The sequence below is a fragment of the Lygodium microphyllum genome, chromosome 23 (assembly GCF_053477565.2).
Source record: "Lygodium microphyllum isolate KBCC chromosome 23, Lygodium_microphyllum_v1.1.10, whole genome shotgun sequence".
Classification (NCBI taxonomy): Eukaryota; Viridiplantae; Streptophyta; class Polypodiopsida; order Schizaeales; family Lygodiaceae; genus Lygodium; species Lygodium microphyllum.
In genome coordinates this window covers 75,532,832-75,552,161 of record NC_141157.1, presented here as the reverse complement: position 1 = coordinate 75,552,161, position 19,330 = coordinate 75,532,832, and the positions used below count along the sequence as shown (strand labels likewise).

General features: G+C 43.0%; 1 protein-coding gene across 10 annotated transcripts in view; it reads left to right on the top strand.

Moving 5' to 3' along the window:
• LOC148016346 (uncharacterized) overlaps window positions 1–19,330 on the top strand; it is a 209,271-nt gene that overhangs the window by 3,482 nt on the left and 186,459 nt on the right. The window lies entirely within an intron of this gene.

The window sequence follows — 19,330 nt, the reverse complement described above, 5'->3', positions numbered from 1 at the left end:
CTAAGAAATGAGAATCTAAGGTACATGTAGATCCAAGAGCTTAGTCAAGTTGTAGATGGAGAGTAGAAAGCCCAAGAACTAGTGAAAATGTACTCCCTAGAAAATACGTGGAAAAGTTTGAAGGCAAGATAAACCATTCCCAAGTGTATAGAATTCTTGACTAACTATGATCATGACAAGAGGACCGATTCACAACCATTGTGAAAAAAGAAGAAGGTACATAGAGAGTGGAGATTTCCTTTCTGTGGAGCTGGTGCGTAGGGCTCTAGGCCTACCAAAGTGCTCATAAAGAGCAACTCAAGGGAAAATTGACATTGTGGCAAAATTCAAATTCACGAAGTAGGAAATGGGTAACAATACAATAAAACTTGAGGCAATTCTTATTATAGGCCCAAAATTGTAGGCCAAGCTAATACACACATTATTCTTAAGCATCTTCCATAGTAGAGCAAATGAATAGGATCCACTTGGGCATGTTTGAAGATTTGGTTACATGACACCTAAGTAATGTGGATCTTAATGCTTATACAAGGAGCACAATCCATGTGGTAGCCAAAGGGTGCATGGTGGTTGCCCAGTGGCCTACCAAGACTACAGAGGCGATGGTTATCTTACCAATTTCAGTGTGGGTGCTCACACAGTGGTGCGCCACCCTAGATAACTTATGCCTATAAATAGGTAGTCACTTCATTCATTACCACCCCTCTCTCTTCAGTCATTCTTGGCCACCTTCTTCGGTTACCACCACCATTTTCCTTCTCTCACCAGTCCCTTCCACTGTCCTTACAATCCTTCAGGAGGACATTGTAGTTTATGGCTCGTGGCTACCTTCACCCTTCCTCTTTTGCTTCAGGCACTTTGTTCCAACATTAGGCTTTGTGTTTGGAGTATTTTCCACCTGGCCTCACCATCATTTGCTTGGTGTCAGCACCCTTCTGCTTCAGGCTCCACCTTCACTTGTGTTTTTTTAGTCCGGAGGCCTTCTCCTTGCTTGGCGTCATCATCTCCAGCTTAGTGTCAGCATCCTAGCCTTTGGTGAAGTCTACCTCACCAAGCGTCAGTGATTTCATCACTTGTTTGTCATAGGGGCTGCTGGGACTTGCGTTTTTGCATCTTGGCTTCTCCTCCATCACCTAGCATCGTTGTCTATCACAAGGCTGTTGGGACTTGAGTTTTTGCAGCTTGGCTTCTCCTCCATCACCTGGCATTACTCGTTTGTCACAGAGGTTGCTAAGACTTGCGTTTTTGCGGCCCGACTTATCCTCCATCATCTGGCGTCAGCATCTAGGTTGCTTGTCAACAAGACAGTAGGGTTTGTAGGGAGGAACACGGAGTGAACTCGGCAAACATGGAGAAGAGAAGAGAAGAGAGAAGAAACTCTGATGAATGGAATGATGAAGTTCTGAATCATGGAGTGAATGTGATACAAGGGAACAAGGGTGCCAAAGCACAAGGAAGATGATGAAGACAGCCACGAACCATGAACCACAATGTCCTCCTGAAGGGGTGTGAGGGCAGTAGAGAGGCTGGAGAGAAGAGGTGATGGATTGAATGAATCAGCCATAACGAATGAATGAGAGAGTGGCCTATAAATAGGCACAGTCAATCTAGGGTGGCGCCCCTTTTTGGGGCTGCAAACCCTAAACGCAAAATGCAGAAATGCAAAAACACAAACTGCGGGTGAAGGGTTTCTCAACACCCCCTCTTAGGCCCAAAAAGGAGAACAAGAGAAGAGTGAGGTGGAGATGCAATGCTACATGTTGAAGAATGCTCATGCAGCAGGTGCCACTTGGACAGTGTCCCTCGTGGGGGGAAATTGTTCATTTGCCCAAGCGCCCTACTACAAAGATGATGAAAACATGCAATGCATAGGAGGAATGCCGGACTTTGTGTGGTGTCGAGAACCATAAGGATATGCCCGTACTTGATCTCGGGGGTTGGCTTCATGTTGACCAAGTGACCAAGGCAAGAAGAAAAGGAGGAAGAAGATGTAGAGGATCCCTAAGATCCAAGATTTCCACCTGAAAGGTAACCTGCAGTAAAGAATAGTAGACAGAGTGAATTGGAGAACCCAAACTCAACCTCGGGAGAGAAGCCACTAGCTTTGTGCATCCATGCAAGGAATACGAAGGCCTCGTCACCAAGTCGCGGGCAAACCTCCAAGGCCCTGATCTAGGTAGATCCTCGAGATCCTGGGTATCAATAGGTGAGATGACTGCTGGAAGGAAGCCACCCCATCCAAGGGTAGAAGAAGAAGGTAAAAGGCCTCCGTTAGGGTGTGCAAAGGATTGAGTGATGGGTGAGAACCCCCTTTGAAATTGGAGGAATAGGAGCCCCCTCTGAAGTTGGAGGAATAGGAGCCCCCTCTGAAGTCACAGTAGATGTAGATGCCCCCTCAGAAGGCAAAGAAAGATCATCCCCCTCTGAATCCCCATCTGAGGTAGATAGGGAATCCAAAAACTCATGGATCACGGACTCCGAAATGTTTGAGGATGAAGGAAGTGCCACCGGTTGTGCAGAACAAGGTATCTGGAGTGGTGAAGAACGCCTAGAGGTGGCCTCTCAAACTTGAGTAGGCGAGGGTGAAGGGTGGGGCTCAGACTGAGTAATGAGTGGGCAATAGTTGCTGCTCCTCAATGGAGTGGACTGGGAAGCTGAAGAAGAGGAAGGAGTCGAGCAGCCACTGTCTCTCGAAGGAACGGACTGACGAGGAGACGGTACCAAACAATCACTATCTCTCGATGGAGCGGACTGTAGAATTGCGGGCCGTGGTAGACACTATATCTGAAAATAGGTGGGAAAAGATTGCCGTTGGCATTCTGACGATCTCCAGGAGGTCGTAGCACTAATTGATCCTCCATGTGCTCAAAAGGACTTAGTGCGCATTGGATGCGTCTTATTTCCTTGAGCATAGCACTCTAATAGCCGATGCAAAACGATCTCTGTGGCCCAGAAAGGAGAGGTGGTACAAGGATTGCTTGGTGGAAGACGCATATACTTCGGGGGGGTGGGGAGCAAAGGTTGAAGTTAGCAAGCATCAGTGGTGTGTCCGATGATGCCACAGTAGGAGCACCCAGTAGTTTGGTCATCTGTTGGTAAAGAAGCCATGGGTACCAAACTACCAATGTGACTTGCTAAAGAAGGAAAAGGTCAGCCATGAACCATGAACTGCAATGTCCACCTCAAGGGCTGGGAGGGCAATGGAAGGGCTGGAAGTGAGTTTCCAGTGGGAGGAGGATGTAACCAGCAGCAAGAGGTTGCAACCATTAGAAAACTATAGGTGAGGAGAGAGAGACTAAAAACGCAGGCGAGGAGAAAGAAAGACTTAAAACGCAGGAAAAAACCAGCAATAATAGTAAACATGCTAAAATCAGCTCCGAACAGTGTGTGATAGGCTGGAAACAAGTGCCAAACTGTTGTAGACAGCAATGGCCAGCTTGGACCGCGATGTCCTTCGCATCTGGGTGTGGGCAGCAAGCTGAAATACCTGAAATCTGCAAAAACGAGATTGTTTTCTGAATGGAGAGTGATCAGCAAGAGTTGCTCTATTGTAAATAGCTGCAATCTGCGGGTGGAAGGCTGGAAACAGGTGCCAGACTATAGTTGACAGCAAGGGACAGCTGAGACTGCGACGTTCTCCGCGAAAGGGGTGTGGGCAGCAAGTTGAAAACACCTGAAACCTGCAAAACTGAGATTTTGACGCAGCAGAAGAAGAAGAGAAGTGGATGCTAGACCCGCCACCGGTCTTTGCTATCACTGGAGTGGAGGATCTTTGCCGTTGTTTGAGCGGATCCAGCTCTGATACCATGTCAAAAGATGACGCACTAGCGAGACAATAGGGTTTGCGGGGAGGAACACGGAGTTAACTTGGCAAACATGGAAAAGAGAAGAGAAGAGAGAAGAAACTCTGATGAATGGAATGATGAAGTTCTGAATCATGGGTGAATGTGATACAAGGGAACAAGGGTGTCATAGCACAAGGAAGATGATGAAGACAACCATGAACCACGAACCACAATGTCCTCTCGAAGGGGTGTGAGGGCAGTGGAGAGGCTAGAGAGAAGAGGTGATAGACTGAATGAATCAACTCTAACGAATGAATGAGAGAGTGGCCTATAAATAGGCACAGTCAGCAGTCTGGGGTGGCGCCCCTTTTTGGGGCTGCAAACCCTAAACACAAAATAAACACAAAAACGCAAACTGCGGGTGAAGGGTTTCTCAACACTGCTATCCTTGCGTTTGACAGCTTCGACACTTTGGGATTTGCGTTTTGCTGCCCAAGTCACTCCTCAACATTAGAGGACTGCGGTTCGCTCCCTCGACAGTTGGTGATCATCTTTCACATCTCCGATGGCATTAGAGGATTGTAGTTCGCTCCCATGACAGCTATCCTTCACCTTCCAGTGATTACTTCGATAGCCCACTGCCGGGAGGACTGCGCTTTGCTTCCTTCATTGTGCAGATTCCCATAGGTGTTGTTGCTCGATTCAAACATGACATTGCAGTTATCTTTTGAGCTTCAGCTCTACTATATCAGCCTTTCTTCTCATAGTATGATTCAATTCATCATCATCGTGTTCTTTTTGTGTTTTTGAGTTTCTTTTCTCTCTCAGTGTTTGCCGTACACACTCTGTGTTACTCCTTGCAAACCCTACTGTCTCTTTGCGTTGTCGCTTATTTTGACATGGTATCAAAGTATAACTATTATTTTTGACATGGTAATCAGGCTTCTCCATCACAGTGGAGGCCTTGAGGAGGCATTATGGACTTGGCAAGGAAGACGACACTCCATATTCACCCTCACCATCACCCTCTATGTTTACACCCATGCCAAATATTCTTGATTTCATTAACCTCACATAGGAGGAGTTTGAGGAGTACCTACGCAACAAGTATGGATTAGAAGACATCCCTTCTTCCTAGTTTTGCTACTCCTTCTAGACAAGTTGGTGAGGCTAGCCACCTTTCTAATCATGGAGGTAATACGACATTTGGGGCCACTGGCGATCCACCTTCATCATATTGGCCAGGCCCTGTGTCAAGTTCGTACAACCCTTTTGAGTCGTTCAAATCAAAACCCTCTCCTGTTTTGCCTTTTGGTATGCATGATCCAGATGGTCAAATGTATGTAAATCTTAATAGAGGGGGCTCAAGAAGCAGACATTCATTATCAGATATACCTACATCTTCTATTTCGTTTGAGCAAGTCAATTAGTTTTCTTCTCTCCCTCCCATCCCACCCGTTCTCTTGAAGCCATACCACACTCATTTCAGAACCTCGGCTTACATTCCACATCCGCCTCTACCACATTGGGAGTTGGACCTTCTATCTTCTCTCTTGGCATATTCTCATTTCTCTATTCCATATTCACACTTCCCTACCACTTCACATCACGGTGCCTCGTTAGGGGCATTCCACCTCTTAACACTATCACCTATCCTTTCCCACAAGCCATTCTGCACTATGGGCCTTCGTTTTAGGGAATGACACCCTCTAACATAGTTCTCTCTACCTTCCCTCATGTAGGCTCATCTTTTCCCACTGGGATGGCTGTGATGGATATCCCTCCACCACGGGTTACTCATGCAGCAACAATGCCCATGTCTAGCCATCCCATGTAAACATTTGGATCCACCCTACACACTTCTTGTATGCTTGGTGGGTACTTTGGGACCCATTCCCAAGTGTACTCCTTTCCACCACAGTATCCACTCTATCCACCTTATCAGAGTTTTGCCACTCCTGTTGCATTGGCCAAGAATGCCTTCACGGACAAGACTCGTTTCAATGGATCGAATTTCACTACTTGGTTGAACTATATGCAGCAAGGGCTTGAGTCTTAGGGTCTTTGGGAACTTGTTGTTGGTCTTGAGCTTATGCTTGATCCTCATCTAGCCTACCCTGATTAGATCTATCAATGGTAAGCTCACAATGCCATAGCCAATGTCGAGTTGATGCAAGGTTTGCTTCTTGAGTTTCACTCTCAATTACAACACTTCCAACTTGCATCGGAACGTTGGAGTTGTCTCATCGATCACTATGCGGCTAGAGATCGTACTCGACATACAAACATTGATTTTGAGCTTCAGGAGTTTTCCATTAAGGAAGGAGATGCTATGAAAGTCATGTTGGCCGAATATCGATGGTTACTAGCCGAGTTTGCCACTACTGGCTCTTCGAAGTTAGATGACGATCAGGTCACGTTTTTCTTGAACAAGTTGCCCGACAAATACTTCCATTTTATCTAGTACATTATCTCATTGCCATGATTGTCGACCTTCTACGAGTTGGAGTGTCAATTTTTGCATTACGTGAAGCTGCATGATAAAGTCCACAAGAAGTCCTCCACTCGCATTTATTCAGAGGGGCGAGGGTTGGTTGCCTTTTCTTCAGGAGCGAAAACCACTAGTGGCAAAAACTTGCAAGATGTGAAGGCAAGCCAAAACAAGGGTGACACTACTTCCTCCGACAGAAACAAAGAAACACAACCCCTTTGTTAGCAAATTCCTAAGAAAAATAGGTTTTGCACACACTGTCAGAGGTTGGGCCATGTGGACGAGGAGTGTTGTACCAAGGCCCAATGTCTTCCTCCTAGAAAACCACAACAGACTACACTCTCTACTAGGGCTATGCCTCCCGCTATTGCCCCATCTACTCCTTTTGTCCCCACGACTGCATGACATGTGGCATACGGATAGCCTTAGCGGCCATCCTTTTTCACTCCTGACGGGTTGACTGATTAGTCTGCTAGCACCGATCCCATTGTACTTTATGCATCCACATCACATTTGCCTTGATCTAGGACTACCTCACCACCTCGTTAGGCGTCTCATTGGGTTGTACTTGCTAGTGGGTATATGCGATGGTAGCCATCTGCTTAGCTTTTTCTCATTGTCGCACTCTTAGGACTTTAGGCTATAGAGTTGGGCCCATAGGAGTCTTGTTCTTTTTCTCCCTTTCATTTTTCAATCTTACGCTACATTTACACACCCATATACATTTGCATTATTGCACTTGTTCATTTAGTTAAATTTTCCATTTCAGTTTTGTTTTTTAGAGCATCTCATTACTGACCTCTTTGATTGCAAATCTTGCTCTCTTTTGCAGAATTTGTTTTCAATGTAGGGCTAACATGCAAGTTTGCCTAGTTTTACCTGGGCTGGAAACATGAGATGCGCATTGTTCCATTCATGGTTTTATCTTCGTGGGATTTTTTCTCTTCTGTCAGCATGGAGGCTTCCCCTCTCGAGACGGATTGTATATCATCTCTCTTGATGCGATCATGGCGGTGACTTCTACCTAGCTCTTCCAGTTGGATGCTTCTTCTCATCATGGTTCTTGGCACCACATGAAGCTCAACATTTGGCTCCTCTTTCTCCTTCGGCATTGATCTTCCAGGTTGACAGGGGGTTCCTAGTCTTGGTATTCTACAGGCTTTGACACTTGTCTTTGACATCGGCATTCCCCTCCTGTTGTACCTCCACCCTTTGTATTGCATGATTTCATCATCTTTGTACTAGGGCACTTGAGCAAGCAAAGAATTTTCCCAAGAGGGACATTGTCCAAGTGGCACCTGCTGCATGAGCATTTCACAGCATGTAGCATACTCATTGTAAAGAGCACCACTAGATGGATCCTAAGCTGTTTCCATTGGCAGTTTGTCCACCACACCACCATTACTTCATCATCATTTCCTTGTCGTCAACATCCTCGAGTGGATGGGTAACTTGTCTTTTTGTGATGGGTTGGACCTAACCATTCCTTCTCATTCTCCCATCTTCTCCTCAATTAACTGCAAACCATCTCTCACTTACAAAAAAGTAAAAAATAAAATCAAAGTTCATTGTAGTTTCATCCCCTTTGTAGGGCTGGGTAGGTCACTGGGCAGCCGACGAGCACCCTTTGTCCGATGCCCTGTCCTCTCTAGGGTGGCTATTTGGACTCCCTCGGTAAGATAACCATCGCCTTTGTAGTCTTGGTAGGCCATTGGGCAGCCATCATGCACCCTTTGTTTGATGCCCTGGCTGCTTTGGGGTGGGACCCCTTAGGCACAATGGGTTAGCCTTCCTTTCTCACCTTGTTTTGGGTCTTAGAGGGGGTATTGAGCTAAAAAATGCATTGCATGCTGATTAGCCACTTAAACAGCCCCAAAACGAGCTTAATTTAATGAAAACCCTAAAATGGAGTGTAGTTCGAGAGAGTTCAGTGAAATGCTAATTTGGGAGGGTCCATCCTCATCTATGAATAGACAAGCTACCCCCATTCAGTCTCAATCCTTTTTTGTGTAGGTTTCTCACCCTTGAGTGCTGATTTCAGCCATTAGTCCATGCACACGTGGTTGTCTAGCCTTAGTGATTGCTGCCACACCTTTCTCAACATCTAGCACTCCTCCATCAGCATTGGCGACAGTTTTTTGACCCTCCTCCGCTTGCGATTGGAGTTGCCTGGCCTTGGCGATTGTATCTTCAGCTTGCGTTTGGTGTCTTCTCATTAGACGATAGTTGCCTTCTATCTTCCACACCTCTCCTGCTTGTGTTTTGTGCTCTAGGCCCTTTTGACAGTTGCATTTGCAGCATCCTCTTCACCCTACACTCCGACTGGTAGTCACAGACGTGGGATCCGTCTCCAGTGGACGTCACTCTTCGACACATTGCTGTGCACACTGTATACTCTTACATTCATTTACAACATTCATTCACTTCAGAGTTGTGTTCTTTCTCTCGCTTCTTCTATTTGTGTTTGAGTTTTTGTGTTTCAGTTTTGAGTTTTGCGTTTAGGGTTTGAGTTTTGCTTTCTATGTCTGTGTTTGTCTCATTGTGCTTCTGTTGTGGTTATACACTCAGTGTTTCCTCAGTGCAAATCCTAGCGGTGCCTCCACAGTCTTCTTCACATGGTATCAGAGCTAGTGCTCTTATAAAGAGTATCTTGTGGATATTGTGGAGTGCTAGTCTTTGCACGAGTCATACAATACGACTCGTAACTGAATCATAATGTCGTTCCGATGCAAGAGGGAAGTGTTGTAATTGAGAGTGAAACTCAAAAAGTAAACCTTGCATCAACTCGACATTGGCTATGGCATTGTGAGCTGCTCCAAGGTCAGCCAGGCTTCTTGTGAAAAAGCTGCAGACCAAATGTGAGGGATAATAGACTATTGAACTGCCAATGCAATCAACGACAAAGCCTATGCATCCTGTGTATCCCATGCCTTATGTGGTGCTGATCTCTGGGGATGTGGCCGAGTTGGAGCAAGCTGAATAGACTGAATTGCTTGTTGTCCACATCCTCTCGGAGGAGTAGTAGTAGGAGCCACAACTCTGGGCCTAACTTCTTCACCGCTGACATAATCCCAAAGATTCTTCGCAATCACATTCTTCATCATGAAGGACCAGAACTAATAGCTGTTACCATCCAACCTATCCTCCGTGGATATGTAAGTAAATACATCACCTCCCTGATTTGCCATGATAAACAATACTGATCAGAGAGCAAAAGAGCAATGTTCGAAGCTAGACCAACCTGGAAATCTCGGAATTTCTAGAAATTACAGCAAGTACCTTGCTGTAATTAGCAAATTGAAGCACACTCTGTCAAAACTGTTTGAAATGCATGCAATTGAAGGTGCAATAAATGCTCAGCCGCACTGTAGATGCAAAAGCTCCAAAATTTCTTGTCCCAAAATGGTCAAAATTAGTCTATTTCAGACTGTCACAGATGTACATGTGTCAATCAGTGAGCTCACTACAAAAGGCCCAAAATGTTTGGCCAAATGCAAGAAATCACTGTTGTAATCGTGTCCAGACACATATTGAAGCTGATGATGCCTGCGTGGGCAAAAGCCCCTTCCAAAGAATTAAAGGAAATAAAAAAATTGATAAATTTTTCTTGTTTGTTACCTCTGATATGGACTAAGCTGGCCATGGAGGTGACTGAGTTGGCTGTGGAGGCGATTGAAGGCGGTACGGGTTGGGCGAAATTAGCGGGCTAATGCGGCAAGTTGGAGTAGACCTGGACTGGCGGGCGCTGGGAGTTGGAGCAGCACACGATGGTGCTTAGGTGGGAGTAGTAGGTCTTCAGCGTCTAGGCGCAGGGGCAGCACAAGGGCAGCGCAATCAGGTCTGGAGCAGGTGGGTGATAGGGTGCAAGGACAGGCTGGCATAGGCTGACGAGACGGCGTAGGACAGAGGGCAGGGATAGGGCGGCGCTTGTTGACGAGGCTGCGTAGGACTAGGGACAGGACAGGGACAGGGTGGCAATTGTTGATGGGGCGGCGCAGGACAGAGAATGTGTTGCGTGGCGAGATAGACTGGCAAATGTGAGAGACACTGCAGCACCCCGCCTGATGATTCTGCTGGAAATGGTGGAACTACTGACAACGGCAGAGGAGGTGGAGATGATGGCTCTCAGGTCAGCTGAGTTGAGGCTGAGCTCTAATACCAAATGTGAGAGCAGGAAGAGATCGAAGGTCAGGTGAGAGTGGAGTAGACAATGTAGAGTGTGAGAGCACGACACCCAATGCAATCATCTAAAGTGTAAGGTGGAAGTACAAAGTACAACCCTTAAACCTTAAGGTTGAAGAGGGTGTTCACACCCAACGTGTGTTAAACACGATAAGTGCCTAAAACTGTGTAACATAGGCACATAAAATAAAGGAAATAAATCTAGGGGAAAAAACCTCTCATATGAAGAGTAAAAAGTGCCTCAGTGTCCTACTGAAGATCACTGACACTCTTCTGTGAGCGTAGGCGTGAGTCAAACCCAACAATGTAGGTCATCTCATGGGCTATGTGTTGATCCCTTAGATCCATGTTCCAGGCTCCCTAGGCATTTAAATTGTCATTAAATGCAATTGTTGCCCCTAATGTGTTCTAGATCCCAAGTGACACTAGGGCTAGGGTTTCATGATGGTTAAGCTGTCAAGGGTTAGGTTTTACTACAAAAAGGTACTTTGCTGCATCACTAGCATAAAGTGTAGTATTTTTCATTGTGCTTGCCTTGAGTGTTGTAACCTCTTTCAGTCATTAAAACATTGCCTCTAATTTTGTGATTCAGTATGATTGTTCATTGATTAATTCATTCAACGTCCTTTATTCTCTATCAATTAATCACACCATTACTTCACACTTGGGCCAACAGTGGTATCAAAGCTACTTACCTCCATTACCATCACTCGCGACTACCTTCCTTGTAGCCATTGCCATTGAGTACCACAACTTGGCGGGCTGCGACACAAAGCCATTATCACCATGCCAGCTTTCATTACCTTGACTACTAACCGTTGATGGTTACATGTTACCATGTTGCCATTATTGTTGCTACTTGGTTTCTTTTTCCATGCGACAGCAACAAGTTTCTTGGTCCTTGGGCTCCCCTTGGCTCAAGGCTCTCATTGCCAACAATGTGTCTCAACTAGTGTGCTACCTGTATTAGTTGTTGCTACTTGTATCTATTGAAGGCTGCCATTCCCCTTGCACCATATCATTTGTTGCTACTCGTTGAAGTCTGCCATGATAGTTTGGACCTATTGAGAAATATGTCATATGTTAAGTCTATATCCTATGTATGCATCAAATAAAGTTAGATTGTGTGAAAAGTGACCTTAAAGTCAAAAGAGTATCTATCCACTTTGTGAGGTACTCATTGTGTTGAGTGTGGACAATGGAAGAAGAGAAGAATGAAGAATGAAGAATGAAGAAGAAGATGGATTAAGCCTCCATATCTTGTGCGTGCCTACCTTCTGTTGCATGTCTATCTCGATTATTCTCAATTGGTATTAGAGTGGGAGTGAAGAATGAAATTGAGGAGCTTGTCAAACGAGATTTACATCGAATACAAGCTTGCTTTCCACAACTAAATTAGGTACAAATCTTCATCTAATCAACCCAAAACAGGTGTACAGATTGAAAGAGCCAGACTCCCCTTGCGACATTAACACATCTCAGTGCTCTTTTCCCCCATTTCTTCCTTGTTTGTGCCCTGTTTGGGGTCTATTTTATAGCAAAAACTCTAAAACTTTTTCCTTTGATTTTGTAATCCTATCCTACTCTAAATGCAATAAAAATCAAAACCCGAATGTTAAAATGATTTCTCCTAGGAGCACTCCTAGGTGCAGTAGGAGCACTAGAAGAAATAGTAGGCGCAGTCGAAGCAAACTGCTCTTTCAATTTTCCCACCAACTCCGCTTTAACTGACTCCAGTGTCAAATCCGTTATGCCTTTGATTATGTCATCAAGGGAGGTAGGCACCGACGGAGTGGATGGTTTTGGGGCTTCATCAGGCTCTAGAAGGTAGCTGGAGCATTTGTAAGCCCAAATGGCATCACTAAGAAATGATAGAGCCTTCGATCAATCCTGAAAGCAGTCTTGACTTTATCACCCTCTGGCATGCGAATCTGATGATACCCTGACCTCAAATCAATCTTCGTAAAGAATCGAGCCCCCTTGAGCTCATAAAGCAAATCATTAATCCTGGGTATCGGATACCTGTTCTTCACTGTGATCTTCTTAAGATCCCTATAGTCAATGCACATTCTGAAAGATCCATCTTTCTTTTTGACTAACAGAATTGGAGATGCATAAGGTGAAGAACTTGGTTCAATGAATCCCATCTCAAGAAGTTCCTTGATTTGCTTGGCTACTTCCTCTCATTCACACTTTGATAATCTGTGAGGTGGCTTATTGATTGTCTTTGAGTTGGACTCCAAATCAATAGGGTGATCTATTGCTCTCTTGGGAGGCAATGAAGTAGGCACCTCAAACAAATCCCTATACTCCTCAAGAAGAGTTGTCAAGGCTGGATGGTTTGCGGAATTATTGGGCTGATCTTACATCTCTTTATTCAAATGCAAAACAAATATTTGTGAGCACCTCTTGTACTCCCTTTTGAGTTGTTGAATGGTAATAAGCTGAAAATCTGATCTACTGGGGGCGTGCTTGTGACCAAAAGCAAGGGGCCAGCTTCCAACAGAAGCACAGGGCGTGCTTGTGGAAGAAGCAAGGGGCTTGAAGTATCAGAGAAACAGAAGAAAGATTATGAAGAGTGTTTGCTGCTTAAAAGAGAGCCTTTAAGCTCCAAGACTCATTGGGTAGGTAGATGAGTATGTTCTAGGCTGAATCGATACTAGCATCAATATATTGAAGGCCTTACGTGATTGAGCGGCATTAGAAATGGTCGTAGGGTGAAACGTTGAGCTTATTTTAAAAGGTTCTTTTAACCTTAATCTAAGGATTAATCCCCCCCTCCCAAAAAAAAAAAAAACCAGGACTTAACCCTTTTCAGACTGGACCAATCAAACAGGTTTGATGATCTTGCATTCACACTGGATCATTTGCTGAATTGGATATTTGAGAACTCCTTTCACACAGCTTGCTTTGAAGTGGTTAGATTAGAATTGGTTCATGCATTCATGTGTTCACACTGCAAGAAAAGGGAACTAGTTGTTTTGAGGGACAACAAGGATTGTTTTTATGCAACTTTCAGGTGCCATTTTGAAGGCTAAAAAATTCCAGAAAATTATTGTGTTTTGAACTTTGTATGGGCTTCATTTTCAGCATTAAAAACTGCAGAAATGTAGTAGGGAAAATTGTGATTTTTAGATCCGTATTTTGATGCTGTTTGGGTCATATCAGCACCATTTGAGTTCCATATGCAGTGGTTCTTGCCAGATAGCAGACATGTATCATGGGAACATGTTGTGTTGATGTTTTTGGTAACAATTCAACACATGTATGACACTTACATCATTGGATTTCAGTTTACATGCATTGGGCCTATTTAATGGTTTTTGGTCTTGGAATTTATGCGGATGATGCTCCATTGATGTGTGCTTCTTGGGCAGCGATTTGACACATTTTATATTGCTGGTTTTTGGAAATTACAGCAGTCATAATGTCGAAAACTGCACAAATAATCAGATTGTTGAGGAAAAGTTGACAAAGGACAACTATAGTGTTTGGTCCTATGGGATGGTAAATTTTCTTAGGGGAAGAGGTCTTTGGGACCTCATAATAAGTGAGGATGCATGTCATGAGCTTCCCCAGGAGCTAACAAAGGAAGAAAAGAAGATCTATAAGGATTGGACAAGTAAAACCATGAAGGTATTACATTAGATCTCCTATGCATTTCAAAGACTTTCATTTTGCACATAAAAATTACAAGTACTTGTAACGATGCATAGGAGATAATTGAAAAGATGTATGCCACTTGTACGGAGGTAAGAAAGATACAATTGAAGCAAAGGCTACATAGTTTATGGTGCAAAAATGGGAGCATGAGTAATTACGTTGTGGAGATTAAGTAGATTGTAAGGGATCTTGCTTCGATTAATGCACTTATTGATGATGACGACTTAATTTCAATCACTCTAAATGGACTTGGCCTTGCATACAAGTCCTTGGATACTTCTATTTCTGTGAGAGACAGTTCTATACATGATTTTGAGAAGTTGATTGCTTTGTTGATTACAGAAGAAATAAAGCTTAGTCTTAATGCATCTAGTAGTGGCAAAAACACTAGTGATGATAGTGTGTTTCCTCATCAAAGAGGACGTGGTAGTGCTTCAAGAGGTAGAGGATATTCTTATGGTCAAGGAGATGCCTTTGCTCGTGGCCATAGCTCTTTTGGACTTGGAGATTTCATGCCTAGAGGCAAGGAGAGAGCCTTCTCTAGAGGTAGAGGACGGTCTAGTCCGTATAGAGATGGTATGTGTCGTTATTGTGGATACTTTGGTCATTATGAGAATGAATGTTATCATAAGCAGAATGTTATGTCGAGAGGTCGTGGAAAAATTCAGTATGGTCACTATGCAAGGAGGTTATGGAGGTACATGTTATGTCTTTGGAGATGGATTGGCTGAAGGACATTTGTTTGCTATGGAGCATTAATTTGGCAATAAGACTCATCCACTTGGTCATGAGGATTAGTTCTTCGATTTAGGGGCTATGAATCAGAGGACACATCATGAAGGATGGTTTGACAAGAAGCAAGAAATGTATAGTGAAGAGTATGCAGCCATTGGGGATGATACACTATATAAAGTTACATTGGTAGTGTTCCATTGGTCACTAGAGATGTAGTTGAGAATAAGCTTGGAGATGTATTGTATATACTTACTATAACAAAAAGTCTTGCTTCTATTGGACAAATGGTTGATTAGGGCTTGCAAGTCCAGGATTGACAAGTATGATTGTTTCATTGAAGAGTTTAGAAATGACAAACTTGGTAGATTGATTGTAAGAGGACAAAAGCAAGATAGATTGTTTGCATTGGATGCTGGCACTCCCATAGTATAAAGCTCTATGTATGTAGAGGCAAGACATGGACAAGATAAATATGTGGAACTATGACATAGATGGATTGGATATGCAAATTTGCAAAGGTTGAAGCGAATGTAGTCTAGACAAATAGTATGCTGTCTTTGGTACTTTGGCTATGTAAATTATGAGCATGTATGTGAGACATGTCCGTTTGGGAAACTGTTTAGACTCTCATTTCCAAAGAGGGGGAGAATTAGTGCATATCCTTTGGAAATGGTACATTTAGGCATGTCCATGCCAAAACATATCATTGAGTGGGAAATGCAGATTTTACATCACCTTCATTTAACGATTTCAGTAGAATGACTTGGGTTTATTTTCTGCAGTACAAAAGTGAAGCAGTTACAAGTTTTTGGATAAAGTAGTACATACTGTAGTTCACATTATGAACAGGATACCTACGGCACTTATGTATTATATGTTACCTTATGAGAAAATGTATGGTAGAACTTACTTCAGGGTGTTTGGTTGTGTATGATATGTACATGTCCGTGGTGACTTGAGAAGAAAAATGAAACCAAAGGTTGTCAATGTAACTTTCTTGGTTATCATGATGAAAAGAAGGAATGTAAGTGCTATGACCTTGTTACTAGAGAGGTTTATTTAAGTAGGGATGTGAGATTTAGTGAGTATGAGTCACGGTAAAAACCTAAGGTTGTTATTGATATGGATCCTTATGAGAGTAAGAATGAGGATGTTTATGTGAAGAAACTGCAGTAAACAATACTCATGGAAATCAATAGATTGAGGATGTATTTGGACCACAAGATAATGTTGAAAGCATGGGGAGTGTTACTCATGGAGTGATAGATTGAGGACCACACAAACGAGGGATGAAATTGCAAAAGGAAAAAGGTTGGTTGGTGAAAGTTCAAAAGATGAGTTATTGGATGATGAGTTTGGGATATCTCATGTTAAAACTCCAGGTATAAGAAGTGAAGAAAAGTATATACTATCTGATGCAAGAACAGTTGAGACTCTATCTAGTGCACCTCAATTTAGAAGATAAGAAAGAGTAAGGAATTCAGTTGATAGATTGACTTATAATGGGTACATGAAAATACATTATGCATATATGGTTTCTCATGTATAGTGTTCAAAGTCAACATGCTTTGATGAAGCAATTGAAAGTAAAGATTGGAGAGAGGCAATGGATGAAGAAATGGATGCTTTGAACAAGAATAAGACTTAGGATTTAGTTGAGCTATCTCGTGGAAAGAAAGCTATTGGCTATAAGTGGGTATATAAAGTCAAATGTAAGTCGGATGGCTCACTTGAAGGACACAAAGCAAGGTTGGTTGCAAAAGGGTAGGCTTAGATGTATGGATTAGGCTATGAAGAAACATTTAGTGGAGTTTTGCAAAAATGACTACCATTAGATCAATGATTGTCTTGGCTTCGATTTATGGTTTGAATTTATATCAAATGGATATTAAGAATGCATTTGTGAATGGTACATTGGAAGAGAAGGTATATATGGAGTAGCTAGAAGGGTACATATGCCCAAAGTATTCGCATTATGTATGCAAGTTAAGGAAGGCATTGTATGGATTGAAGCAAGCACTTAAAGCTTGGTGTGACAGGATTACCAGGTTTCTATATAGCATGGGGTGTTAGCAGAGTATAGCTGATTAGTCTCTTTATGTAAGATATTTCCCTTGGACTATTAAGATACTTCTTGGGTATAGAAGTGATAGATATGTCAAATGGAATTTGGTTGGTGCAAAGACAATATTCAATATTCTTTAGAAATGTTGAAAAAGTATGGGATGACTACATGTAAGTCAGTCAATACACCATTAGACCAAAATTTGAAGATGGTAGATGATAGATTGAAGACATTAGGATGTTCAGGAAGATGGTTGGTAGTTCGATCTACTTCACCATAACAAGACCAGATTCCAATTATGTAGTTGGATTGATAAGCTAATTTATGCAAAAGCTATGTAAATCACACTTGGATGCAATAGGAAGGGTGCTTAGATATGTAAACAAGACGAGTTATGGCTTGCTCTATGAGAATGGAATCAAGCCTACCTTGTTTGGATATACAGATGTAGACTGGGTAGGTAGTATTATGGATAGGAGATCTACCAATGGATATGCTTGTTCATTTGGTTTAGCCATGATGAGTTGGATTAGTAAGAAACAACCTATAGAAGCATTATCAAGTATTGAAGCAATGTATAGAAGAGTAGCATTGGTAGCTTGTGAGCAAACATGGTTGAGACTACTGCTTTGTGACATGAGGTTTGAGATAGATGGCGGAGTTATCATGTATTGTGATAACATCAGTAGCATTATGGTTGCAAATAACCTAGTCTATTATGCAAGGACAAAACACATTAACGTGCACTATCACTTTACCAGAGAGAAAGTTATGGATGGAGAGATAGACTTGATACACGTCAAGACCAGCAACCAAGTTGTGGATATCTTTACCAAAGCATTAGTAAAGATAAGTTTGAGTATTTTAGAAGTGCACTTGGAGTACTACGTTGTTAGAATTTGCCAATTCTGGGTTGTGTCCAATGTAATTTGTGTGGTGTGGACACTTATTAAAGTGTCAAAGTGTAGTGTATCTTAGGACTTTTAAGTGTGGTGACACTAAACTCTAGAGTTAAGTTAATCAAACTCGTGTTAGGGTGTGTGAGGTTGGTTAGACCTTAGTTGTACTTGGTACTTTCATTGTGTTGTTCACTCTAGAGCTAATATACTCTTTTCAGCTCACACTCTCTATTGTCTAGTGCCTCTCGTTTCTCTCTTCTCTATAGCTAGCTACTTCTCACATTTGGTATCAGACCCACACACATGGGTTTTGTCTCATCACTGTTAGTTGGTGCCACTTGCTCGTGGTCTGCGTTGCTGGCAGCTCGGCTCAGCTCTCGTGGAGGAGGAGAAGCTATCCTAAACCGCCCAGCTTAGTGCCATCGTCCAATGCTATTGTGCACGCCACTAGCCTAACGTTTGCCAGTTTGCTTTGCGGCACCTAGCACTGCATAGCAACATTATTTCTGCTTCACCTGTCATAGCTCCAGCCGCTGCCACTATGCTGCCCGCAGTGCTTGCTGTTTCTGTAGTACCGCTACCTAGCTGCCCTCCACCCTGTTGCTTGTGCAGTACTGCTACCAGCTTTAACACAGCACTGTTTGTGTGCTTCACTAGTTTCGCCATCCTTTGTTACCTTGTTCTATCAGCAAGTGACATCCTTGCCATGCATTCTGCATCCTGTCGCGTGCCTCAACCGCTCACAACAAGCATCCTGAAGAGGTGAAAGCACTTGGAGATTTGGGGCTTTTGCCTGATTTGAAGTCCTGTGTGCGCATCTCCATCGAAATTGCCGAGATCAAACAATTCTTTGACATTTCCATGAGGAATTTAGGGCTTTTGTGATTTTTGGGCCCATTGCATCCTGAGGTGCAATGAAGTTGCTGGTTGCTGTCAGCTCACATCTTGAAGCGACATTTCATTGAATTGTAAGGTTGTGAGTATAAAATTTGTTAAATTTCTCGAAATTTCTTTGAGAAAATTTTGGGCTTTTGTGTTTGAGTTGTTGTTTGATATAGATTTGGCACAGAAATTGGTGAAATTTTGGGAATTTACAGCATTGAATTGCTGAAATTGATTTTTTTGGGCACGTATTTCAAGGTACATTGGTGTACTGGTATTCTAAGTAGAATTGGCACGCTTTTTGAGGCATTCAAGGCAGATTTTGTTTTGAGACAGTCATGGACAGTTTTATGATTGCATAATCTATAACATATTGGGATTTCGGTACTGGTGCGAGTACATTTTGCACTTCAATTTGGAAGTGTTTGGTTGCAGTTTGTGCATTTTATTGCAACAATGGCTCAATAAGGTCATGGTGATCACAACAACATTTTGGGTGTACTTACTTAAGAGGACAAATTGGATGATACCAATTACTCTTTGTGGAGTTTCATGGTGCACAATCTGCTGGTTGCCAAGGGTCTTTGGATTTTGTGGCTGGTGATTCACTGAGACCAGGTTTGTGGTT